At 36.5% G+C, this 27,272-nt stretch overlaps 1 protein-coding gene and 1 pseudogene across 1 annotated transcript in view; one reads left to right on the top strand and one right to left on the bottom strand.

The window, feature by feature from the left end:
* Nucleotides 1–27,272, top strand: part of IL1RAPL1 (interleukin 1 receptor accessory protein like 1) — a 1,416,302-nt gene that overhangs the window by 156,228 nt on the left and 1,232,802 nt on the right. The window lies entirely within an intron of this gene.
* LOC113416857 (eukaryotic translation initiation factor 4E pseudogene) lies at nt 17,010–25,273 on the bottom strand (annotated as a pseudogene).

Raw genomic sequence — 27,272 nt, 5'->3', positions numbered from 1 at the left:
AGTGTGTGGAGAGTCATCCTGCCATCCTGCATTCTGTACACTGTACACCATGGCTCTGATGCAAGTATCATGCCCCCTTGGATCCATTTGTACCTGATTACTTTTACTCTGTCCTTAGCCTTTCTTTTGAAGGATAAATCATTGTTTAGTGATGTTAGGGACCCCTATAGGAACTGGATCACCTGTATTTGAACAGGTACATAACTGAGACATGTTTAACAGCTCTGTTTACTTATTTCTGACTATGAAAGTATGCCCAAAAACAATCAGATCAATTAATTAATTTATTAAACAAATGTATATAATGGATAGCTGAAGCACAGGTGCAGAGCTGAACTACATTGCTCATTGGAATCTACTCCTGCCAGCCTGCTTCAACCACCAGCTTGTCAGATCTGCTCATATAGAAGCTTCAATTATTGTCAGGGACCCCCAATATGAGCATGTGATACTAGTGCCTCACTGGCTGTCAGCTTTCATGTACAGTTTAAAGTTTGGGGTTTGACTATTCAAACTTTATGTGACTTCTGGAACTTCCGGTTGGTGTTGCAGTGATACAGACGCAGTGACTGAGGCTCCGTGAAACCCAGCTGATTCCTGTCCACCAGGAAGTCCTACGAGGCCAAAGTCACCCTGGAGGGGTGACAAAGATAGGAGGGGCCCTTTGTCGATCGCAAGTGAATGGTGGTTTCCTTGCTGGATCCAAAGGAATCCTTCTGACCAATGGCAGAGAAGATGGCTATTAGGGCCAGACTGATGTTGTGACAAATGGGACAAGAGGAAGCATGAATTGACAATTTGAGAGCAGTGTAACAGATCTGGGTGAGAATCTTCTAATCTCTACCATGGAGATTACCCCCTTAAAAGCTTTTGAAAATTGGGATTCCATAGAGGAGGGAGGAGGGGATTGTTTCCCTCCTCCTCAAAAAAAAGTGGCAAACTAGATATGGAGCCAAATGACAGATCCAAAAAAAGAGAGTCAATTTTAATGGTAAGACATTAAACTAAAACAAAAGGGAAAAACCTGAGTGGACATTACAATGTTGTGAAAATAACTTAAGAAATGGACAATACTTTTCTTTTTTTCTCTACTTGGAATAGTATAGTAAAAAAAAATTTTTTGTAAATTTTATTTGAGTTTTCAGAAAGAGAAAAAAAATACAAATAAAACATCTTTTTTGAAAGTACCATAATCCCGGGTTACATTTCTTTGTACAGACACAAATTCAGGTTCATGCTCATTTTTATATTCTATTCCATATTTTATTACTATTTTACATTTTCTGCATAGCTTCTCCCCTCTTTTAATTTTTCTCAATTTTATTTTAATTATCTCATCTCAATTCAAATCATTGTATTTATATTTTTGTCTGTCCTGTTTCAATTATCTATTATCTTTTCTCATTAAACAAAATTTCTCCTGTAGTTACTGATTGGAGTATGACGCCTTTATATCTTTTCCCTAAAGTTATAACATTCAATATAATACATAACTTCCATTCGGATTCTGCTTGGTACATTCTTAAAATACACACTGTATTCTTAAAAAAAGAAAAAATTATAAATGTATATAATTAAAACAACAATTCCATTCCAATTCAATTCTATCATTAATATTCATATTCATTAAAGTCTTAACATCTTTAACATTACTTTTCAATTAAATATCATACTTCTATGGGAACAATTATAAGCTTTCCATAGTTAATTCCCCCCCCTCTTCACTTATATTTTATAAAACATTAACTAATTAAAATGTTCCCGTTCCTTCCTAATTCAATTTTCTCATTTATTTTATTTCACTTATTTTATTCACAAACATTTCACTAAATTACACTATTTTATCCCTCATTTTAATCATACGTTGTTTCCAATTTTCTAAGGTTATTTCTATTACTAATATAACAATACAATCTTATGTACCTTTAAAGAATCCCTTTTCAGTTAGATTTTCACCCATTATCTCTAAATAGGTCCTGTTTCTCTATATCTTGCTCCAGTCCTTTGTAACTTCTTTTCCTTTCCTTCTTCCCTCTCTTCTTCTCTCTCCCCTTTTTACCCCCTTGTCTCTCTACCTCTATTTCTCTCTTCTGTATTCCCCTTTTCTGTTGCTTTCCAGTATTATACTTATTTTTCGAATTATTTTTCTTTTCTTTGGTTGTTTTTTTAAGTCTTAAATTCTCCATTCTCTTTCCCCCCTTTCCTTTTTCCCCCCACATAAAATTGCTTGTTCATTAAAGATGGCTTCTTCTTTGTCCCAGTCTTCTTGTTTTGCAGTCGTTTCTTGTTGTTTGTCATAGTTCCTACTCCAAATTTCTAAGAATTGAAAAACGAAGCCAAAAGAAACCTTCCCTTCTTGTGCATCTTCTTTGTACTTTTTAAGTTCCATTTTCAATACATCCAGAAGTGGTGCCATTGTATAAATTTTTAAACAACCACCCGATTGATTTTAGTCATTCAAATATAATAACCAAGAATCCAAAGATCACCAAATAATCCAAATACACGCAAGCTGTTTCTTTTTTGCTCTTTTTTTTTCACTTTCTCTTCCTGGGTTTACTATTTAGTTGCAAAGTTTCAGTTAAAATGTATCTTTTAGAAGTCTTGTTGAAGTTTTACTGTAGATTCTTTTTAATTCCAGGCAGTCTCCTCCCTCTTCCAGATCCTGCCCTTATTCTCTTTCTCTCCCTTCCTGCTTATGAAAAAGAAAAATTTTAATGTCCAGAAATCTTTATTATCCCTTTGGCATTTTGTTTTATTTTCAGCTTAATTGCCTATTGATGTCAAAGCGGATTTTTCTGATTTCTTATTTAAGTCTCTTAGTTGTCAGTATAGGGAAGGAGAGAGAAGGGAAAAAAAGCCAAACCTTTCCCTTTTCACTTTCCTTTGCTGCTTCTGACTCTTCTTTGGGAGCGATGTTATTTTTTTGTAAGTTTAAATTCCAGGGTACCTTGGTTGTTGCTTTTACAATTTAACCCGGTCAGCCAAAACTTTCACTTCTTATCTTTATTTATTTATTTATTTATTTGATTTGATTTGCCAATTGTTTACAAGATAATAAGTATAAGTGTATACATAGTTGTGAATACATGAAATGGGTACATATAAGAAAAATAAAAGAAGAATAAGAGAAACAATAGGACAGGGACGGTAGGCACATTGGTGCGCTTATGCACGCCCCTACAGACCTCTTAGGAAGGGGTGAGGTCAATAGTAGACAGTCTAAGGTTTTTGGGGTTTGGGGAAGAAACTACAGAGTCGGGTAGAGTATTCCAGACATTGACCACTCTATTGCTGAAGTCGTATTTCCTGCAATCAAGTTTGGTGCGGTTAACTTTGAGTTTGTATCTATTGTGTGCTCTTGTGTTGTTATGGTTGAAGCTGAAGTATTCATTGACAGGTAGGACATTGCAATGTATGATTTTATATACCATGCTTAAATCAGACCAAAGACAGCGTAATTCAAGGTTTTCTAGTTCTAGAATTTCAAGTCTGGTGGCATAAGGTATTCTACAATGAGTAGAGGAGTGGAGAACTCTTCTTGTGAAATATTTCTGGACTTTCTCAATTGTGCTAATATCAGATACGTAATGTGGGTTCCAGACTGATGAACTGTATTCGAGTATTGGTCTAGCAAATGTTTTGTATGCTCTGGTTAGTAGTGTGATATTACCAGAGAAAAAGCTACGTAGGATTAGGTTAACAACTCTTAATGCCTTTTTGGCTATGTAGTTGCAATGGGCTCTAGCACTTAGATCTTCCTCCTGCACATTCTTTTCTGGTCGAGTTCTTCTTTATGGTGGCCATTTCTTTTCTTTTTTTTTTTTAAACAAGTTTTATTAATTTTTAAAACACACAAATTATCATTATTCATTACATGTTTAAACCTTTTTCCATTGTAAATTTAACAAGTCAGATAAATTATGATTCTGTTTTAAACCATTTCCATATAATATACCAAAACCTCTTATTCAATTTCTCTTTACTTCTCTTTACTCTTATTCAATATCATTATTATTATTTCATCTGATTCTTTCTGACTTAGTTACCATTATTCTCATTCTATATTTCTACAAGTTTTTACCAATTCTCCCCCAAAAAAGACATATACACACAACACACAAAACATAAAAAAATCTTTTTGGAAAGTAACTTGGACCCAGGTGTCTCTCTCTTCATGGACTTCAATTATATTCATGCTCATCTTACATATCATTACTTATTTTATTTACCATTCTAAGCCTTCTATATTAACTTCTCCACATATTTCACACTTCTTAATTCTACCTTAATTAATCATCTTAGTTTAAATCATTATATTTGTATCTTTTGTCCATTTTTTATCATCCCTTTGTCTCGTCCCTTATGAAAAAAAGAAAATCAGTTTCTCCTGAAATCATTAATCAGAGTATGATGCCTTTCTATCTCCCCTAAGTTAATCAAATTAATCTTTAAAATAATATCTAATACCCAATCAGATTTTGCTTGGTACATTCTATCTAACTAATACATCCAACACAATTAAGTGCATAATTAGACAATAAATCCAAATATTAAAAAGAAATACTATAATAAAAATTTTATAATAACATCAATACCATAATTTTATTAAACTCTTTAATTAAAACAATATTCTAAACCTCTCCTATTATTAAGTTTTAAAGCCAATCATTTTTAAACATTTTAAACATTTTAACATTTTAATCTCTTATCAACTCTTAAACCATTGCAATACTACCATCTCATCTTATGTACCTTGCAAAATCTTTTTTTTTTTTAAAAAAAATTATACTTTATCCATTATCCATAAAAATTCCTTTTTTCCATTTAATTTCAAAACATTGTAGCTTTTCTCCACCTTTTCCCTTTCTTTCTTCTCCCAACAAACCTTTCTACCCCCCTTCTTCTAGCCTCTGCCTTACCGGCTTCCCTTCTCTGTCGATTTCTTTTCCCTTTGTTTACAATCATCATATTGGTTTTGCACTTTGTTTTTCCTTTCTTAAATGTTTTTTTAGATCTTAAGTCCTTAAGTCCTTTAGTTTTCTTCTTTTCTCTTCTTTTCTTTTCTTTCTCTCTTCCTTTTTCTGGATCAAATTCTGAGATTCATTAAAGATGGCTCCTTCCTTTCTTTCTTGTTCCTCTGCTGTCTTCATCTGTTGTAATTTTTGTTGATAATTAGTAAGCGCCATTTCTAAGAAAAGGAAAGCTTCTTCCACACCATCTTTACCATTTTTTTTGCTTGTTCATATTCTTTTCTTAGTTCCTCAACAGAAAGAGCCATTATAAATCTTTTCTTTTCTTTTCTCCTTCTTTCTTCTTACAACAACCAGAATATTCAAAAGAAAATAAAAAGATAAAACAGTCCCAAAGTTATCAATCAGTCCAAACCAAGGCAGAGTTCTCACTTTCTCCTTCTGGGGTAATATCAATCAAAGAGAAAGAAAGTCCAAATCTGTTTAAAATCTTATTACAATATATTCTAGTCTTCAAATCCTTAAGGCATCTGCTCCAACAAAATCTTAGCATACAAATATTTTCTTTTTAATCCTCTCTCTTCCCACTCATCGCTTAAAACCAATTTCCACCTAAAAAAATAGGTTTCTTAATATCCAGTTATTTATTCCGTAGGAAAAGAGGGAAAGCTATCCTTTCAGCACCTTCAAGCAGCCGCTTTTTTCCTCTTCTGGCAGGTATTATTCAGAAAGTCATACTTTTCAGGAATTTTATTAAATATGTCTTAGAGTCCTAGGAGCCAAAAAAAACTTTCTCTCCCTCTCAATCACTTTCTCCACTTCCTCTGCGCATTCTTACCCGGCTGCCAGCTTCTTTGTGGCGGCCATTACGGACCGCCGCTGCACCGTCCTGGGAAAAGGGGTTCTGCCGGCCAGGAGGGGTCTGCAACACCCCCAGTCCCTTCTCCGGATCCCCCTACCTTCAGCTGCCCCTGCAGGGCAGCCTAGCTCCGCACCCGTGTGGGTCGGAGCCCCAAAAACGGCTAGCGCGGCAGGGATCGCGCAGCTTCGCAAATCCCTGCCGCTCGCGAAGCCGACAAACCGGAAGAGCATTTATGGTGGCCATTTCTGACCACCGCTGCAACCGCCTTCGGGAAAGGGAGTAATGGCCAGCTGAAGAGGAGAGATGTGGCTCTCCTCAACCCTGCTGGTGGTCTCCCCCCTCTTCACCACCTCTACGGGGTGGCTTAGCCCCGAAACCAGCCGGCTCGGGGCACTCCAGCGGCGAGCCCAGACAGAAACCACGCATGATCGTGGATTCCTGTCTGTCACTGAAGCCCTTCAAACCGGAAGTCTCGAATAGTATAGTAAATTTTTGATGAAAACTTTTAAAACTTTACTGTATAAGTGAGAAGAGAAAGAGCTATTGACTGGAAAAGATATTACACAAGTCAATAAATAGTGGAAAGATGCCGAGCCTATAAAAGCAAGAAGACATAATAACAACAGACTCAGTGCTGATAAAAGGACAGCTGTAAAGTTGTTTTGCTTGTTGCTAGATGACAGATGGTGAGTCTATGGAAACTCCAACTCTATGTACCTTTGTGGATTATAAATAGTCTTGATAGAGTGGAACAGTAGAACAACCTGGAATTGTTTTGAGACTAAGTGAAGTGGCTTTTTGGTTTCCTGGATAGTTTGATATTGTGGCACTGGGGAATTTGATGGCCTTTTGGATTACAAATACCTTCCTGGATTACAAATACTGACTGACAGATGACAAGGCTATAACTACTCATCTTCCTTCTACCTCTCTAATAGACTGACTTTGTGAATTATAAATATAACTTGCCTTGAGGAAATACTCCCCCCCCTTCTTCCATGAAGAATGGCAGATACATGGATCTGACACTGTGAATGAACTGGACCTTTGTGTTTTCTTTTTACCTCCTTAACCTCTTGAATTACTGGGGCATTGTGGCTTTGTGGGGCTATCTGGGATTGATGTCTTTTCCTCTTTTAATAGATTTGATACCAGAGATTAAGGGAAATGGGTATTATTATAGGGTAAGATCATAGGAAAAAGAGAAAAATGATGAGTGTTCCTAACTTAACTAGAATTTGAAAGAAAGCATCCTCTACACCAGGGGTGTCAAACTCATGTCTTGGCAACATCACATGATGTATCAGGAGTTTTTTCCCCTTTGCTAAACTGGGCATGGGCATGGCCAATGCGTAATGCATCCAGCCCGCGGGCCAAAAGTTTGACAGTCCTGTTGTACACCAATGTTGGCTGCTTCTAGCCCATCAACTCAAAGATCAATAGACCCTATGATACAACAAGAAAAAACTAATATATTTCAAAAAGAAATACAAATTGCGCTCCAGTCTATCCAGGAGACCATGGCAAAGAACCATAATGACATGAAAACCAATACGGGAGAGATGAAGGAACAGATTCATAACATAGGTGAGAGACTAGGGAACTTTCAGCAGATGATAACAAGAAATGAAACATTTAAAAAAAACACTAACAAACCAGAAAATGGCTAGCATATAAGCTGAAAAAGGAGAAAGATAAAAAACTGATAAGCAAACTACAAGATGAGAAGGGAACTTTACAGTTCCAAAATGGGATTAAAAAGAAAATAATTCAGGAGTTCTATGGGAAATTATAGAATCAAGAAAAAAATTCAGAGGAAAAGATAAAGGAATACTTAGAAAAAGCTAAACTACCAAAAATGTCTGAAAACATGAAAGCAATGTTAAATGAAAGAATAATGATGATGGAACTAGCAGAGGTGATAAAAAGATAAAGAATAACAAAACACCAGGAAGTACTATTAGAACCAAGACACCAAATTCGTGGATAGAAGTAAACATTACATTAATCCCAAAAGACTCAGATTTAACACAGATAAAGAACTATAGGTCTATATCACTATTAAATGCAGACTACAAAATATTTGCATCAATAATAGCAGAAAGACTAAAAAAAATCTTTCTTTTTTTTAAATATTTTTTTTTATTTTTATCACAACAACAAAAAACAAACACAAAACCTTCTTTCTGTTCCACAGAGTGTCAGTTAAGTTCATATTTCTTCATGCACAAAATAATATCATACATATTTAATTTGTATATAGTTATAATAATTCTTATTAATATTTTATATCACATGTCACTTTCTAATCATTAACTTTCAATAATATATTTCAAGTTCATTTTCTTCCTCTATCTAGCTCATCTATTTATCAGTAACAATATAGTATACTATGCTTATATAATTCAATTCTTTACTCTTCTATCCAACCATTAATAAAATAAATTCCAAATTTTATAATAGTCTTTTTCTTCTTGTTCTCTAATCGCCATTGTCAATCTACTCATTTCTGCACATTCAATTATTTTCTTAATTACTTCCTCTTCTATTGGAATTTTTTCATTTCTCCAATTTTGTGCAAATACAATCCTAGCTGCTGTTAATATATTAATTAGTTGTTATAACCCTCAGGCAGAATTCCCAATTAAAATGTCTCTGGTTTTAAATCTATAGGTTGTTTTATCATCTTCTCCAACCACATGTGTATTTTAGTCCAATACATTTTAGTCTCTGTGCATGTCCACCACATGTGGTAATATGATCCTGGTAACTTCTGGCATTTCCAACACTTCGCTGACTTATCTTCAAACATCTTAGCAATTCTCATTTGGGACAGATGCCACCTGTAAAACATCTTATACAAATTCTCTTTATAGGCTGTTGACATAGTTAATTTATAATTTCTAGACCATAGTATCTGCCATTTATCCAAGTCTATTCCATATCCAAAGTTTTCCCCCCACACATTCATTGTTTCTTTTACTTGTTCATCCTCTAATTTCATTTCTAGTAAATGACCATATAGTTTTTTAATCAATTTCTCATCAGTATCTGTTAGGCTTTTATCCAATTCAGTCAATTCCTTATAAAATCCAGCCATTTTAATGTCTTTCTCATACCTTGTATGTATTTGCAAATACGAATACCAATTCATTTTTATCCCTTGTAACTCTAATTCTTGCTTTGTTCTGAGTTCACCCTTTTCATTTAAAATTTTTTCATATCTAATAATATGTTCCTTTTAAAAAAGCTGTGGATATGTAAAAGCTTCTAATGTTGATAACCAGACTGGTATTTTCATATAATGATAGTCCCTTGTTTTTTCCCATACTGTTAATAAAGCATCCCTAATGTAGTGTCTTCTAAAACAGGGGTCCCCAACCGCCAGTCCGCGGACGTGCCGGCGCATGAACAAGCCTTACCGGGCCGCTGGTTGCTGGCGCCGCCATCTTTTTTGGTAAAAAGCGCTTCTGGTGAGCTTTTCCGGGTAGAAAGCTCACCGAAGCGCTGTTTCGTCATAAAAGATGGCGGCGCCAGCCTCTGGTGAGCTTTTCCGGGTAGAAAGCCATTTCTACCCGAAAAAGCTCACCAGAAGCTTAAGCGCCGCTCATCTTTTTATGACGAACAGCGCTCCGGTGACGTCACGGAAGCGCCTTTTCGTCATAAAAGATGGCGGCGCCCAGTTGACGCCGAACCGGGCGCGGCGCCCAGCTGATGTCGGAACCGGGCGGGCGTCGAAAGGTTGGGGATCCTGTTCTAAAACATCCATGTATCTTACTTTCTTTATACCATAAAAATGCATGCCACTCCAATTGTAAATCATGCCCTTCTAGCGTTAATAATCTGGCATTTTTCAATACAATCCATTCTTTCATCCACATCAATATTGTTGTATAGTATAGTTTCCAATTGGGTAATCCAAAAACCCCTCTCACCCTTGCGTCCTGCAGTAATTTTGTCTTGATTCTTGTCTTTTCCCCCTGCCAAATGAATTTCAACATCATTTTATTTAAGTCTTCAAAGTATTTTTTTTTCAGTCTTATTGGAATCATCTGGAATAAATATAATATTTTTGGCAATATGTTCATTTTAATTGTTGCTATTCTACCTATTAAAGATAGTTGTAATTTTTTGCATTTTTCCAAGTTTATTGCAATCTGTTGTAGTACTCTCTCGTAATTATCTTCTTTAAGTATTCCACATCTAGCTGTCATTTGTATCCCTAAATATTTCACTTTTTTGTGATTTGAATATTGAATTTGTCCATTAATTTTTGTTTTGTTTTTCTGTCATGTTTTTCGCCAAGATTTTTGTTTTTTCTTTATTTTCAATCCTGCTACTTCGCCAAACTCCTCTATTTCTCTAATCAACTTAGGGCCTGTTTCCAATGGTTCTTCCAATATAAAAACCAAATCATCTGCGAAAGCTTGTAATTTATATTCTTCCTTTTTTATTTTCATTCCCTTTATTTCTTCATTTTTCCTAATATTTCTATTCAAAACTTCCAAAGTCAATACAAACAATAATGGGGATAACAGATAGCCTTGTCTGGTCCCTTTTTGAATGCTAAAATTTTCTGTCAATTCTCCATTTATCATTACTCTTGCTGTTTGCTTGTTACATATCGACTTTAGTGCTTTAGTATCTCCAAAAGCCATCTCCAAAAGCCATCTCTTTCAGTTACATCAACATAAACTGCCAATTCACATTATCAAACACTTTCTGTGCATTTAAAACACTAATGCCATTTGTTTCTCTGAGTGGGTTTCATAATATTTCAGAGTATTCAATATTATCCTCACATTATTTTTTATTTGTCTCTTGGGCAGAAATCCATTTTGATCTGAGTGTATAAAATGATTTAAATATCTTTTTAGTCTTTCTGCCATTATTGAAACAAATATTTTATAATCGGCATTTAGCAGAGATATTGGTTTATCATTTTTTATTTGTTGTGGGTCAGTGTCTTCTTTTGGTATAAGTGTAACATATGCCTCTGTCCATGAATCAGGTACTTAATTTTTTTGTCAGAACCTCATTCAATACTTCCAACATTGTTGTAGAGATTACTTCCTGTATTGTCTTATAAAATTCAGCTGGTAGCCCATCCGGTCCGGGAGCTTTCCCAGTATTTTGTCTATTTATTGCTTCTGTCAGTTTCATCATTGTTATTTTCTCATTTAACATGGTCTTTTCTTCATCAGGTATTCTTGGTAATTCTGTTTCTTGTAAATATTGTACTTTGTTTTCTAATATTGCCTCTTGATCATATAGTTTCTCATAATAGCTCTGTACTATTTTTTTCTTCTCTTCATTTTCTTATGAACGTGCCATTTTCATCTGTTAATTGTGTTATTCTTTTTGATTCTTTTTCTTTCTTCAGTTTACAAGCTAGCCATCTACTTGGTTTTTTTGCGTTTTCAAAATAGTTCTGTTTAGCCCCTCTAATCTTTTGCACCAGTTCTTCTTTTTCCATTAGTCCAATTTTGTGTTTAATTATATCCATTTGATTTTTAATATTTTTGTGCTGTGAATATCTTTGTAAATCCTTCTCCAATTTCTTATGTTCTTGTTCTAAGATTTGTTGTGCTTGTCTCTTTTTAATGTTCCTTCTTCTTGTATAGGTTATAATTACACCTCTGGTATATGCTTTCATAGTGTCCCATACGTTTTGCAATGAGGTTTCTCCTGATTTATTTTCTTTAAAGAAGAAAACCAATTCTTTTTCCAGGTTATTAATAAATTCTTTTTCTTTCAAGATCGAATTATTCAAAGTCCATCTTAATCTTTTCTTCTGTCCCTTCCATTTAATCCTTATTGGGTTGTGATCGGCCCAAATATTTGTGTCAATATTTTCTTCCTGAATATTAGGTATTAAATCTGACATCCAAATCATATCTATTCTTGGCCATGATAGATGTCTATTTGAGTAAAATGTAAATTGTCTATTTTTGTTATTCAATTCTCTCCATATATCTTTAATACTCAGCTCCTCCACCATCTTAAAAAAGGATTTGGGTAATATTTTTTCTATTTTTCTTGTTGGTTTTCTGTGTTTTATAGTCCAATTCTGTGTTTACAATTGCATTAAAGTCTTCAAACATGCATATCTTGTCATATTCCAGTTCAATTATTTTGTTGTGTAACTTCTTATAAAATTGGTCTTGCTGATTATTGGGAGCATAGATTGAAATTAAAAGTATTTTTAAGTTATTATCCATTATTTCAACCATCAATATTCTTCCTTCTTCATCTGTATAAATTTGCTTAGCTTTAATTGTATTTCTAATGTATAAAACAACTCCTCTTTTATTTTGATGTAAATATATTCCCAAATCTAGGACAATTCAACAAATGTGCATGTTGTCTTTTAATATGCACTTCTTGTAGAGAGATTATATACATGTTTAATTTCCCTAAATTTATGAAATATCTTTTTTCTTTTAATAGCCAAATTTAGTCCATTTATATTTATAGAAATCAGTTTCTTTACCTCTTCCATTGTTTATACTTTATAGTTAGGATTTATTGCTCTTGTTCTTTGTTCTCTTGGTTCTTTAATTATCATTTGGCCACCTACTGCTCCCTCCTCCTGTTTCCTGTCCTCCTTTGTTCCTTCTCCATTTCCTTTGCCATTTCTGCTCATATTTTAAGTTCCTCTTCTATTGCTCTCTCATCTTCTGCTCCTCCAAAGTATTCATTATAGAATAATTCTGCTCTCTCAGTTGAGTCTATTCTGTGTCTTTGTTCTCACCAGATGAATGTCAAACCTTCAGGGATCAACCATTTATAATTAACTTCTTTTTTGATTAACATCTTTGTCAGAAATTGGTATTCTCTTCTTAGATCTCTCACTTTCCTTGGTATTTGTTTCAAAGCTAAGATGTTTTTTCCTTTGTACTTCAATAAATCATCTCTTGCTTTCTGCAATATCTCTGTTCTCACTGTTCTCTTGGTAAATCTCACATGTACTTCTCTAGGTAAGTTATTCCTCATCGCATATCTAGTATATACTCGATATATTTCATCCATTCCATCCATCATTTTTTCTTTAGAATATTGAATATCCCAGAATATTGAATCTTTCTCTTTTCCACTTTCCACCATTGTCAATCTATTATTTATTTCTCCTACTTTCTTATCTGTTTTATCACCTCTTTCTTCCATCTTCTGTATTTTTTCTCCATATATCATTAACACCTGTTGTATATCTCCTTCCATCTTCTCCATCTTTTCCTCCAGCTTTTCCATTCTATCATCTGTACGCTTCCCTTGATCTTGTATTACTTGAAACATTGACTTTATTTCTTGAATTGAAATTTCTTTGACTTTCTCTTGCCGAACCATCATTCTAATAGATCATTGACCAGCTGGGCTCAGGGATGAGGAAGTAAGAATTGATGATCCAGTAGGAATTCTTTTACTCATATTGAATCAAATTATAATCTATTCACAAAAGCCACAAAAATAAAAATAAATCTTCAGGTACTTCTCTACCTTAATCCAATTTTATCAAAAAAGAGAAAAGATAAAAAATAATAAAATTAAAGGATCCAAAAGCCAAAAAGGAAACTGTGAATCCAAAAAAGAAATGGGATAAAACTATATAAAATAGTCTAATGTATAAAAACAAATGGGGAAAAGGTGAATAAGTCCAAAAATGCCAAATTATATCCAGTTGTTAATCCACTTGTTAGAAAAAAAGAAAAAAGGAGAAAGGAGAAAAAAGAATAGAGAAAAAGAAAGCTAACATTCTAAAATTAATCCACAACGAGAAACTGGGCCAAAACAATAAACAAGTCCAAAGAAGAAAAAAAGGAGAAAAATAAATCCAACATACGCTCCAGCAGAAATAAAAGTAAGCGCCAAACAAAAATAAGACAAAAAAATTCCAGCTATAATTTATAAATCCATGTCACTAAATGAACCAGAATCTCATTTAACATTCAATCAGTTCAGAAAGCCAAAAACCAAAGCATGTGTATTATCCAAGGTCACAGTGTTCTTTCTTTTTCTTTTTCTTATTCTTACTATTATAAGGAATTGACAGAATTGGATAAAATCCTAATAGGCACTGATTAGAAGTTGATTAAAAAACTACATGATTATTTACTAGGAGAGAAATTAGAGGATGAACAAGTAAAAGAAAGAATGATTGCGTGGGGGAAAAACTTTGGATATGGAATAGACTTGGATAAATGGCAGATACTATGGTCTAGAAATTATAAATTAACTATGTCAACAGCCTATAAAGAGAATTTGTATAAGATGTTTTACAGGTGGCATCTATCCCCAATGAGAATTGCTAAGATGTTTGAAGATAAGTCGGCCAAGTGCTGGAAATGTCAGAAGCTACCAGGATCATACTACCTCATGTGGTGGACATGCACAGAGACTAAAAAGTATTGGACTAAGGGGAGAGGGCGGGGCTTGAGTGGTAGTGGAAAGACGCTTTTTTCAGAGCTCTGAGGAAAACGTCGATACCCCCACAGTTGGGTGGTCCCAGTGGACTTGAACTGTCCTGGAGAGACGGTAAGTGAAAGGAGCACATCCTGACGATCCTAGGGATATTGCAAAGTCCCTGGTTTTATCCAGGAAAGCTCCTACAGTCTGGCAGCGGTGGGAAGCGGCCATTAATCTTGAGCCGCTAAGAAGCTGTGCCAGCCTTGGAACGGAAAAAGAAAGAAAGAAGAAAGTGTGTCAGTTTGGGTGAGAAACTCCTATTTTTTTTAAAAAAAAAAAGATAGAGGAGTACACCAAGTGAAAGAGTTATTAAAGAAAGAAGACAGGAAAGATAAGAGCAGCGGCGAATGGGTGGGTGCTGTCAACTTTACTTGAACATTTTATTCTTAAAAAAACAAAAGAATATTTTGTTTGCTTCTTTGCTTTGAATAGCTGGACTGGATTGAACTTAAACATTAAGAAGAAATTGAACTTTTTTTGTCACTTAGTTTAAAATTTCTGAAGTACTTTGTTTTTTCCCCTCTTTTTGGCTTTTAATTACTTCCATTGTTTCATTCACTTTCACTGTTTAAAACAGTTAAGACTGGATCCTTATTTTTGTCTTAATAGAATCTAAGGAGTGTTAGTAGGATAAGACCTTGCATTACTGAAAACAAGGGTATGTTGAATTTTCTAGAGCAGGACTATCAAACTCCTGCCAGATGCATCATGTGCTGGCCACGACCACACCCAGTTTAGTAAAGGGGGAAAAATTCTGATACATCTCATGACACTGCCATGTTGATGTGAGTTTGACACTCCCTGCTCTGGAGAGTCACACTAGGTTATGGATAAGAGTTTCCTTTATTTCCATGGCTCTTTCCATTTTTCCTTTCTTTTCTTTTTTTATATACCTGAATAAATTCTATTTTAATATATCATACATTTATTACATATATTGAAAATTATGTTTGTCTATGTTTATCTTCGGCACATCCAGAGAATATCTATCTAATACAACCATTCCTCTTTGATTAGCTTGATAAAGAATTTGTGTATCCAAATACCACTATAATTTCAGCCCCTTCTATAGCTAGAAATGGCTATAAAGAGTATTTGAGATAATTGTCTGCACAGGCAGAATTGTAATAAACTGATCAGAAATTGAACCATACAAATTATCCTGGAATCTGGCTTCTTCATATGAATACTCTGGCATTCTTAATAGCTCTAAAGATCACATATCAGGAGTAAAATGTTAATTGAATGGCTTGACCCTAAGCATAGATTATGGACCAACAATATTAATCTCTCACAGCATCATTTTATTTCTGCTTTCAATATACTGTATATAGTATTGAAAATGTAGTGTGAATCACTTTATAGTATATATTGAAACCGTATGAGCAGACTTGTCAAATAAGCAGATGTGAGAAAAAAGATACCCCATATGGCAAATAATATGGTGCTTATTTATGAGGTCATACTACCACAAGCTTTAGGACTGCAGGTGAGTAAAGGATAAAGGTAGATGAGCAAATGTGACATTCATAAACAAGCAAGAAGATGATTGAGACATCATGATCAATGCCCCACACTTTTTGATTATATGTCAATGTTGCATGCACATACATTTGATCACTGTGCTATTCCTGCCATTTTGTTTGTTTTGCCTGTCCCTACTCTACCTCTGTTGCCACAACTGTGTGAAAGTACTTGCTTGGTCTAATATCAACTCATGCCTTCCTTTCAAGTATAACAGTTAATTTCTGATGGTTCACAGATGGGATAGAGTGGGGCTTTGAAAGTCAGTCTTTGTTCTTCAGTAGAACAATATCTGATTTGACTATCTTTGTTCTGTTAGTGTATCCTGGTTACACAGCTCCTGATTGTTGGTTTTTGAATGTTGGATTGTATTATTTTACTCATAGCCTGCTGCTGTTGTTCTATCTTTGAACTGTTTCTTACTGTTGTTCCTGTTATTTTAACTTTATTTTTGTAACTATTTCTGACCTTTGTGCTATTGTTTGGTATTACCATAGTGCTTTTTGAAAGATTCTACAACATGACAACTAATTCAAAAAAATTAGTTGCCATATTGTATCGGTTTCCAAATCATTTTGTGTGTAAAGCTCTGAGATTCTTATATTTCTCTCAGGAATCTCCCAACTCTTTTAAGCCCTCAATTTCTCCAGTTATATGGCCTGTTATGTTGTCATGGAAGATTTCTCCATCTATTTCACGGGTATAAAACTCCATCATGTCACATGATGTATCATAACAATCACAATGTTTTTTGCCTTTGTGGAGCTGGGATGGGTGTGGCCTGCACATGACGCATCCTGCCTATGGGCCACCAGTTTGACAGGCCTGATCTATTGGATGCACAAAACCATAATACAATAGTGACTCAAAAATCAGTGACAGATAGCGAGTTAATTGCTGGATTATGTACAACCATGGAGATAAAAGACTTCTTAAAATCATAATTTATATCAAGATAGCTATATTTTATATCCTAGCATTTACTTGTAACATTTTTTAGACAACAGTTGTGAATAGAAATGTAGGATAAGAACAGCAGTTAAACTATTTATATGTGAAAATTCAGGAACAAATGTATTCCCCCCCCTTGGTTACAACATTTTAATGGGAAGAGCAGAGACATGCTAAATCTTCATGTAGCTCATCTTTAGCCATCCTGCCAAGGTTTGAGTTCAAGCCCAGTGAGCTCACACAATAAATCTGTTCTTCACAAGGGAGCCACTCTTGGTAGCTTATTTTCCATGAGCCTGATAAACCAATTACCCATTTTGAAGAGAGGCCCAGGTGTTCCTTATACACACTTTGCCTCCCGGGTCCAAATGGCAATTTTGTCCCCTTTGGCTCGAATATTGATAATTGCCCCACAGACATCATCACTGTAGTCACAGAATATCTCTCCAAACAGGCACAGCAAAGTCTCTAACCAGAAATGGTCAAGTTCTGTACGCCGCTGCTGCTTAGCCAGTGTGATAAGCCAACAACCACTATGCTTGTTCCAGTTGGGCTCACATGGGTTCAATTCCATCTTTGAAAACAGAGTAGTCACAGCCAGAAGTCAGTTTGCTAGCTAATTGGATATGGCTATATAGTGGCCAGAAGTCTTCCACAGTATCACACTTGGTAACAAGCTGCAAGTTTACCTTGCCAAATTTTGCTCTTGTCATTTTTGAAGAACCACAAGGCCCACCATCTTCGCTGCTGCCATGTTTTACGTAATATTTTTTTCCAATTCTTTTTACCTAGAAAATACTTGGAGAATCTCTTTAAATCCCCAAACCAGACAGGCTTTTCTTCAAAAGACAAAGAGAGTTTCATTTGTAGAATCTGTTAACTTCCTTTATTGGTTGCAGCATGACATGCAGCAGGAACAAATGTATTATGAAGCAACATTTTGGAATATTGCTTTGTTTTCTTTATGTACCTGAAGCATAGTTTAAAAATACATAGTATGGAGTTACAAAATATACACAGGAACATAATAGATTATGTTTTTCATCTTTTTTCTTATGACTAAAGTTTCATATTGGCTGGCAGATAGAATTTTTCAAGGAATATATCTACTTAAATGAGAAAGCTTATCTTCTCTCACTGAAAAATGATAAATACTTGCTTCATTAAAAAATAAAATAAAATCCTAGAAAATATGAATATAATAGACAAAAATGTACGGTCAATTAACAACCCTCCAGTTTAGGCAACATATGAACACTCTCTCTCTTATTTTTATTTTTCTTCCAAAAGATGTAACTATTAGACTTTTAATTACAATTTTCATTTTCTGTGGGCAATAGAAACAGTTTAAAAACAATTGCAGAAGTGATTAATGAATCTAAGCAATAAATCAGATAATGGTTAAAATATTAATCTCTATATATGGAAGAAAATCTGCAAACGTACCCTTTCACATTGCAGTTTCCTGGGAAACATTTTCTAGCATATTAAATGCCTGATCATTTGTGAATTAATTATGAATTAATTTAGCTCCTTCATATTTTGTTAATCAGTTGAACAAAGTGTACCAGCTTCTAAAAACTGGAATTGAAGCACAGGTAGTTTAAGGGCTGATTAAAATACAGCTCAGAATTATCAATTTCCACATCGTTTTATTTTTATGCATATAACATTTGAAAACATCTATAGGTAGTCCTCAACTAATGACCACAACTGAGCCCAAAATTTATCTTGCTAAGTGACACATTTGTTAAGTGAGCTTTGCCCCATTTTATGACCTTTCTTGCCCCATTTGCTAAGTGAATCAATGCAGTGGTTACATCAGGAACATGGTTGTTAAGTGAATCTGGTTTCCATTGACTTTGCTTGTCAGAAAGTCACAAAAGATGATAATGTGACCCCAGGATGCTGCAATAAATATGAGCTAGTTGTCGATGTCTGAATTTTGATCATGTGGTCACAAATGTGAAAAATGGTAATCAGTCACTATTTTCAGTGCCATTGTAACTTTGACCAGTCATTAAATGAACTCCTGCAACCATCTGTCAGAAAAATCAAGTTTGGGAAGGCTGCATATGGCCCTCAAGAGCTTCGTTTTTGTCTGCAGCAGTCTTCTGCAAACCTCTGCAAGCAAACATGTAGCTCAGGGGGGTCACACATAGATTACTTTTGTTGTCCTGCATGCGATGGCGGAGTACTGTGCCTTTGCACATGCAAGCTCACCAGGATGGCATGGGCCAGGCCAAAGTAATGCGGGCCAGCCCCTTACAGTTTCCATAATGGCTGTGTGGGCTGGATCTGATCTCATCGTGGGCTGGATCTGGCCCACAGGCCTTGAGCTTGACACCCCTGTTATAAAGGCTGTGCAGTACTCACATTGATGGTTGGGAAGTATAATATTGTCAGCCCTCCCAGGTAAACTAGACACAAAACACAAAACACTGCCAGATCAGCTAATTATCCTTTATTGTAAGGCTGCACTAACAGAATTTTGCAAATCTCCTGCTGTCAATTTTAACAGCCTATCAAGTAGTGCAGGTCATTCTTATTTTTTTTTCTAATCTTTAAGTCACTGGAACTCCTCCCCTCTGGTCTGATTATTTCCTAGGCAGTAACTCTTCCCCTCATTCTTCACATAGCAATAAATGAGTGAAGTATTATTCTGAAGTATCTCCTTGAATATCTATCTATCTATCTATCTATCTATCTATCTATCTATCTATCTATCTATCTATCTATCTATCTATCTATCATGTATGGAAGACAGCTTTGCAAGTTACCTTTCAGATTAGGAGATCATAGTAACTCCCTCCTAATTATCTTCTAATTATCTAATTCTTTAGTTATTGATAACATAAATAATTATAACCAATTTTTTTTGTTTTTCTTCCTGAATTCTCAGATTTGAGATGGCATCCTCAATACACCATCTTATTGAACGTATACAGGTGTGTCATAAGTGAAGTTGTTTATAATTATTATACATACATGACGCAGTTAGGATTCTATTGTAATTTCAACAGGCTTGGTCATTTTTGATAGGGATCACTGGGGCTTGGGGCGAGGGGGGGGGGGGGGGGGGGGTGGGAAATTTTTTATTATGGTTGGTGGGGGGGGGTTGGGGGGGGGGGGGGTTTTTTTAGAAGTAGACATTTCCAGATGTGGTTTTAGGTTTATTACCATTCTTGTGGTATTTTCACTGTTTATAGTAAATTCCTCTGAAATTATTCTATATTTTGACTATTGGTGTACCTACAAAAGTATATAATGTTACTCTGAAGAAAGTAAAAAGAACTCCTATGTTATTATTGAACAAGTCAAACAGAAAATCTTCTAACAGTCACTATTAATAGCTACATATGTTAGATATTTTAATCAATTCTGCTCTATAATTAAAAATTATAGATGCAACCTTCACTTGTTGAAATTTTCCTTTATACCAATTTTGATAAGTTCATTAATAATGAATGTTCACTTACAGGAAATAGCTATTATGAGTGCAAACTGCTTAGTACACTTGTACTGCAAATGCCCCATGAAAGCCAATTTAACATTATTTGAAACTCATCTCATACTATTATATGCAATGGGAGAAATTGTGTGAAAGTAAGAATAGCAAATCAAATTAAGCACATACTCCCAATATTGGTTACTGTCAGCAATATTTTCTTTTGTCCCTATTCAAGTAGTGTAGCATACACAAAGAGGAATATTTAAAATGTACAGAGATAAAAAGATTAATCATTACTGCTGTATCTCTATCTTTACTTTGTCTACTGCACAAAATAATTTAAGAGCCATTTTCCCTGTTATTAATTTTTTTCTATGTACTTTTTAAAACAATGTATGTTAGAGTCAATGAAATCCTAAACCAATAGAAAATTTGGTTTTTTCTGAGACACGTTGAAGTGACATATGACAGAATTATTGCAATATTTCAGAATACTGGAAAAGGTGTTTTTAGAAACCATTTTAGGAAAACGGGATTCTATAGTGTTATTTGTTTGAAGAATGCTGGATGTTCTAGGTTTTCTCTGTTTTCTGTTCTCAGTCATATTCATAATCAGCTCTGTCAACCTTGACAGAGGCCATTTTGGGGCTTTAGTGTTGCCACACTGGAGCTGAGTGATAGGGAAGGGGGGAATAGAGATAGCTGGGGTTTGTAGCTAAAACAAAATACTTTTCCCTGAGAACCAAGGACATTCCCACAGGTAGTCAGGGAGAGAGGAGGAGTAAAGTTAACAGACAACCAGGCGACACCTTGATTGGACCATGTGACTGATTGTCTTGGGGAAGGGGGAAGCTTTTACTTTTAATTAGGTGAAAACTGTGGGAACATTCAGAGTCGGTTTTCAACAGCCTGTGCCAATATGATATACCCAATAAAATTGTTCTTTGATTAATTTATCTGCCTTAGGGTTCTATTTGCTATGGTGTATTACTTGGAACCCTGACATTCAATCAACTCTCCTAATTCTCCACTCCAGCCGGAGCCACTCTCCAGGGTCCTGAGCCCCAGCTGCTCACCCAGTCTACCCCGGGAGCAAGAAGACTCAGGGAAGATGACGGGATGGAAAAGAAAGAGAAAGTGCCTGTGGGCCGCTGTGCAGTAGCTGCAGCTCTTTCACTTTGTTTGGTGCCATTCAGTCATTGGACAGCTCCTTCCCCAGCAGTGTTGGGAGCGGGCAGAGGGCCAATAACTGAATGGCACTAAACAAAGTGAAAGAGCTGCAGTTGCCACACAGCTGCCCCCAGGCACTTTCCAGATCCCCAAGGAATACTGGGACATAGCCAGGGTATTTAGTGAGGAGGAATACAACACACTATCCCCACCACCACCACCCATTGGATTGTGCCATAGAAATTGTACCAGGAGCAAAACTACCCAAATCAAAGATGTACTCCATGACCCCCAAGGAAATGAGAAAACCAAGAGAGTACATTGACACCAACCTAGCCTAGGGATTCATACAGCCAGCTAAGTCCAGAGTGGTTGCCTAAGTCCTCTTTAATGAGAAAAAAGATGGGTCAATGAGACTCTGCATTAATTTTAGGGGAAGTAATGACATATGTGTGGAGAACAGGTACCCACTCCCATACTTAGCCAAGGGGAAGGTGTGTACCAAGCTAGACCTAGGAAAGGTATACTACCGGGTGTGAATCAAGGAAAGAGATGAGTGGAAAACTCCCTTAGGAAGCTTCCAATTCAAAGTAATGCCCTTTGGTTTAGAAGGAGCCCCTGCAATCTTTATGCAACTGATAAATGAGGTGCTACATGAGTACTTATGTAAAAGAATCCTCATGTACCTTGGTGACATTCTTATTTTCACTGAGACCCTGGAAGAGCACATTAAATTGGTGCTCCAGGTGTTGAAAAAATTCCCTGTGGCCAAACTATATGCGAAGCTGTCCAAATGCAAATTCCACAAGACTAGCCTGGACTACCTGGCTACCAACTGTCAATCAAGGCCATAGAAATGGACCTGGATGAAGTTAAAGTGGTCTTATACAGGCAATTCCCTCACACAGAAAAACAGCTTCAGAGCTTCTTTGCTAACTTCTATAGGCAATTCATTCCCTCCTTCACTGAAATTGTTCTGCCCATCACCAAACTGTTAAAGACTGGGGAAGGCCCTCAGCAACCATGGTCAAGCCAACCACTAAATGGGACTCTAAATGAGTGCCAGTGGGCATTCGAAGTGCTGAAAAAGCTATTTGTCAAAAAGCCAATCCTCAGATATCCTAATCCAGAATAGCTCTTTGTAGCCCAAGCCGACACCAGTGATGTGCTCATCACAGCAGTTCTCTTTCAGAGGAGCACCAATGATAACTTTCAACCCTGTGCATATACCTCCAAAAAATTGACTGAGACTGAAAGAAGATGGGCAGTGTGGGAAAAGGAAGCCTATGCAGTTCAATGGGTCCTACTGACCTGGAGACACTTTCTTGAAGGCACTCATTTGCTGTTTGAAGTGTGGACTTATCATAAGAACCTAGAGGCACTCAGGACCCCATGAAAACTCTCCCCAAAGCAAGTTTGTTGGGTGCAGTATTTCAAATGGTTCAATTTCAAGCTAAAATACATCAGGGGTGTGTGTGTGGAAACCCTCCTGTCAGATGCCCTGTCATGCAAACCACTGTACAATAGTAAACATAAAGAGGGACTTCCAGCTATGCTTCCAGCACCATTGGAGCTGAGGACCATGAGCTCCATGGCCCTGCTCCGAGCTTTCCCTGTCAGATGGCTCTGAGAGGAGCCCTAGCCACCCTGGAGAGGTAGTGAAGTAAAGTGGGGCACCTTGCAGGTCGAGGAGAACCGCAACTCTCTCCATGACTTGGAAAACCCCCCTCATTCAAAGATGAGGAACAGCGGCAGCTAACATCCAGCCAGAATACCTAAGAGAGTGCAGGAGAGAAGAAAACAATGAACAGAGATTGTTGCTGGGTGAGATGATTCTTTTTTTCTTTAAAAATTACCCCAAGGAAAAAATCCTAGAAAAGAGGCTCTAAAACTATCATTGTTTAAGTGGAGGAAGAAAATATTTTTAAAGATATTTATACTGAAAAGTAAGCTGAGAGTGCCATCTGCTGACTAAAGGAAAAGTGACTCCTAGATTCCTGGAAACTTACAGAGGAGGAAATTTGATAGCTGGTGGCTGGGATTTTTAACTGTTTACTGCCTTGTGCTTACCAGAGGTGGAAATAAGAAAGACTTTTAATAAAAGAAACTCTGGGAAACTGGAATAAAAGACTAAAATCATAAGCAGATTTAAGGATTTTGAAAAAATACCTTGGACTATCAGACTTCTGAGTAAATGCTGGAATTAGCTCATTTAAATAATTGATTTGTTTGGAAAGAAATGGAGATTGAGTAAAATAAGTATCTGCTGGAGAAAAGGCATTATGGAAGTTGGAATTTTCCGATGCTAATTCTAATATTAATGATTGGAAAATAAACCATGCTTCTACAATTTTGGACTCTCTGAATTAGATTGAGGCATAGTTGTTTATTCCACTTTTATCGCTACTAAGATTGGAGTTGAAGGAACAGCTGTGGAAACAAGAGGACTTTTCAATTAGATATTTTTATTGTTCTGAAATAATATGGATTTGATCAATGCGATGGATGAGAAAATTGAAAATATCTCACAAAAAACAATGAATAAAGACCAAACTGCTCATGAATTGGTGAAATCAACAGAAAGATTGGATGAAATGGACTACTTAAGCCAGCAAATGGAACACAAACAGGGAAAGAATATAGATCAGAAAACCAGCAAATGAAGCAACCACTTGGTGAAGAGGAAGACCAGATAAATGGCAAGCAAGAGGAATGGAAAGAACAGGTGGATTGGTCAGACCAACAAATAAACCAAGGACTAGAGCAAAAAAATAGGACTGACAATCAGCTGATAAAGGAAAAAAGACTGAAGAAAATTAAACAGACAAATTGACAATTGGAGAGACAGGAATATACTTTTGATAAGGAGATTGGAACATGGACAGACATTTGGGAGAATTGGCATCATAACATTGTACTGGGAGAAGTGTCTAGATTGAACAAGAAAGATACAGATGAAGATAGAGATAAAGATGAGGAGTGTGGGAGGTGAATTATAAAATGGATAAAAATTGAAGCACTAAGGAGGAGGAGAGATGATGAATAAAAAGAATTGCCATTTCAATATTTAAGTAGCCTGACTATAAGCTAAAGGGGGCAAAAATAAAATTAGATAGGGGAAATATTAGAATATAATTTTTATAGAATGAATAAAAATAATAGACAGAAAGACTAGAAGTTAACAGATGTTAAGCATTTTTTCCATGTATTTTTAAATAAGATAATGAGAATTATTTAAATTTGATAAATGTGATAGAGATTACTAATATTGTTAGCATGAATTGGACCAATATGAATGATACTTAGAATTAATTTTGTTTATATATAATAAAGAAATGTTTAGATTGAACAAGAAAGACAGAGATGAAGAGAGAGATAAAGATGAGAAGATAGGCATTGTTTTTGTTTATGTATGTTTAAACAATATAATGAGGATTACTTAAATTTGACAAATGTGATAGAGATTACTAATTTTGTTATGATGAATTGTATTAATATGAATGATACCCAGAACCAACTCTGTTCACACACAATATTGTATATTGAAAAAATAATAATAAAAAAAAAATATTTTAAAAAATAGCAAACATGAAGAGATGGTCCATGCTATGATCCCCTCTCCCAACCTGCCTTGCAAGCCACAGCTAGGGGACAGACTAAATGACAAAAAACCACAGATGGGGGATGACCCAAAAACTAAGGGACGAACTGTCAGTTGACCCATGGTATAGAGACAACAAACAAGCACTGACCCTGAAAGATGGACTAACCTGGAAAGACTCCAAATTCTATGTGCTCAATAGCCTGTGACTCCAAGTACTCCAGAGGAGTCACGATTCCAAGCAGGCAGGGCACTTCAGCTATTTGAAAACCCCGCATCTGGCCAAAAGACAATTTTGGTAGCCCAAAATGAAAAAAGACATTGAGGACTATGTTAAAAGCTGTGCCAATTTTGCATCCAAGACCATACAGGAGCCAAAAGACCTCCTGTATGGAGAATTAGTGCAGGGAAAGTGCCCTAGATGGAGACCAAAGCTGTGCTATAAGGATATCTGCAAGAGGGATCTAAAGGCCTTGGGAATGGACATTAACAGCTGGGAAACCTTGACCTCTGATCATTCAGCTTGGAGGCTAAAGACACCGTATGGCCTTCTCCAATTCAAAGAGACATTCGTTCAGCAGGCTGAGGCAAAGAGGCAGTCCCGGAACCAATGAAATCTGAGGGCTTGACAGGGACAGACTGTATCCATCCTCAGTGTGGAAGGGATTGCCACTCTCGAATTGGCCTTTTTAACCACACTAGATGCTGATTTAGGACCTCTTTTCAGAGCTTGATACCATAGTCTTTTGAGACTGAAGGATGCCAATCATGTGCAGCCTTGAAGAAGAGGCCAGAGGAAACCTCCTGGGTTGCTTCAGCAAGTGGCAGATCCATCCCGACCCTGGGAAGAAATTGCCATAGACTTCATTGTCGAGCTCCCTGAGAGTGGAGAGAATATGGTCATTTGGACCATAATAGATTTGTTCGCAAAGCAAGCCCATTTCATCAGCAAAAAAACCCTTGGCCAAGCTCTTTATAAGACAGATTTATAGGTTGCATGGTGTTCCCCCCAAGATCATCTCTGATAGAGAGGTCCAATTCACCACTAAGTTCTGGAGTAAGTTCATTAAGTCCATTGGGTCTTTGCAGGTGCTTAGCTCAGCATTTCATCAGAGTACCAATGTTATGATGCTATGAATGTTATGATGGAGCATATTTGAGATGCTATGTCAACTATCAGTAGTCTAACTGGGCACAGTTGCTGCCATTCACTGAGGTGGTATACAAAGAGGTGGTATACATGTGAGCAGTACTGGCCTCAGCCCTTTTCAAGTCACCAGCGGCATGAAATTCATCCCCATGCCTGAACTCTCTAGGGAGCCCCCCTCATCCATGTTGCTAAACGAATGGATGGAGTCACTGAAAGAGGCATGGGAAAATACCAAGCAGGTTTTACTAGAAGTGGGGAAAAGCACAAGTCGACAAATCCCACAGACCCCATGTGCCATTTCAAGTGGGAAGCAAGGTTTACCTTTCCACAAAGTACATAAAGTTAAAACTCTATAGTTGTATTATTTGGAACTCTGTAACCCTTGGAATACACTAAAAGTGTATTACTTGGAACCCTGACAGGCTTACATGCTAATGCATCCTTTAATGTTTGGCTTCCCCATTGAATAGAGCAAATGCCTTTTTTTCCTTCCGTTTGTTATTTTTATTATACTTCAGCTTCAAATCCTTTCCCTCCACTATCTCCCACTATCAAATTTATTAGATATTTTTCAGACTTGCATATGTGCAGACATAGATGCTGCTATAATGACAAGCTAGTTCTGAATGATAGGCAATTTACCTTGTGGAATTTCTTCAGCTTATTAGGACTGTTTGATCTATGGCAGGGGTGTCAAACTTGATTTCATTGAGGAATGCATCAGGGTTGTGTTTGTCCTCGGAGGGGGGGCAAGGTGTGGCCAGGGGGGCATGGCCACCTTGATGTCACTCATGTCAGGGGCGCTTGTGGTGGCCCGAGTGCTCTGCCAGCAAAAATGGGCTCCTGAGCTCAGTTTTCCACTGTGATGGCCTCCTGCGGCCATCTGCCAGCAAAAATCAAGCTCGAGAGAGCCCCACACAGCCCTCACAAGCTCCATTTTTTACTGCGATGGCCTCCTGCAGCCCTCTAACAGCAAAAATGGAGCTTGGGTGTGTGTGTGCAGTCTCCCAAGCCCTGTTTTTGGTCACAACAGCCTACTGCAGCCCTCTGCCAGCAAAAATGGAGCTATGGGGGTTGTGCACCTGGGCCCTGTTTTCAGCCACAACAGCTTCCTGCAACCCTCTGCT

Source organism: Notechis scutatus, chromosome 5 (genome assembly GCF_049901735.1).
Source record: "Notechis scutatus isolate UNSWTSFEM ecotype Mainland chromosome 5, rNotScu1.2, whole genome shotgun sequence".
Classification (NCBI taxonomy): Eukaryota; Metazoa; Chordata; class Lepidosauria; order Squamata; family Elapidae; genus Notechis; species Notechis scutatus.
The sequence above is the reverse complement of the archived record's forward strand: the minus strand, read 5'-3'. Positions and strand labels throughout refer to the sequence as shown.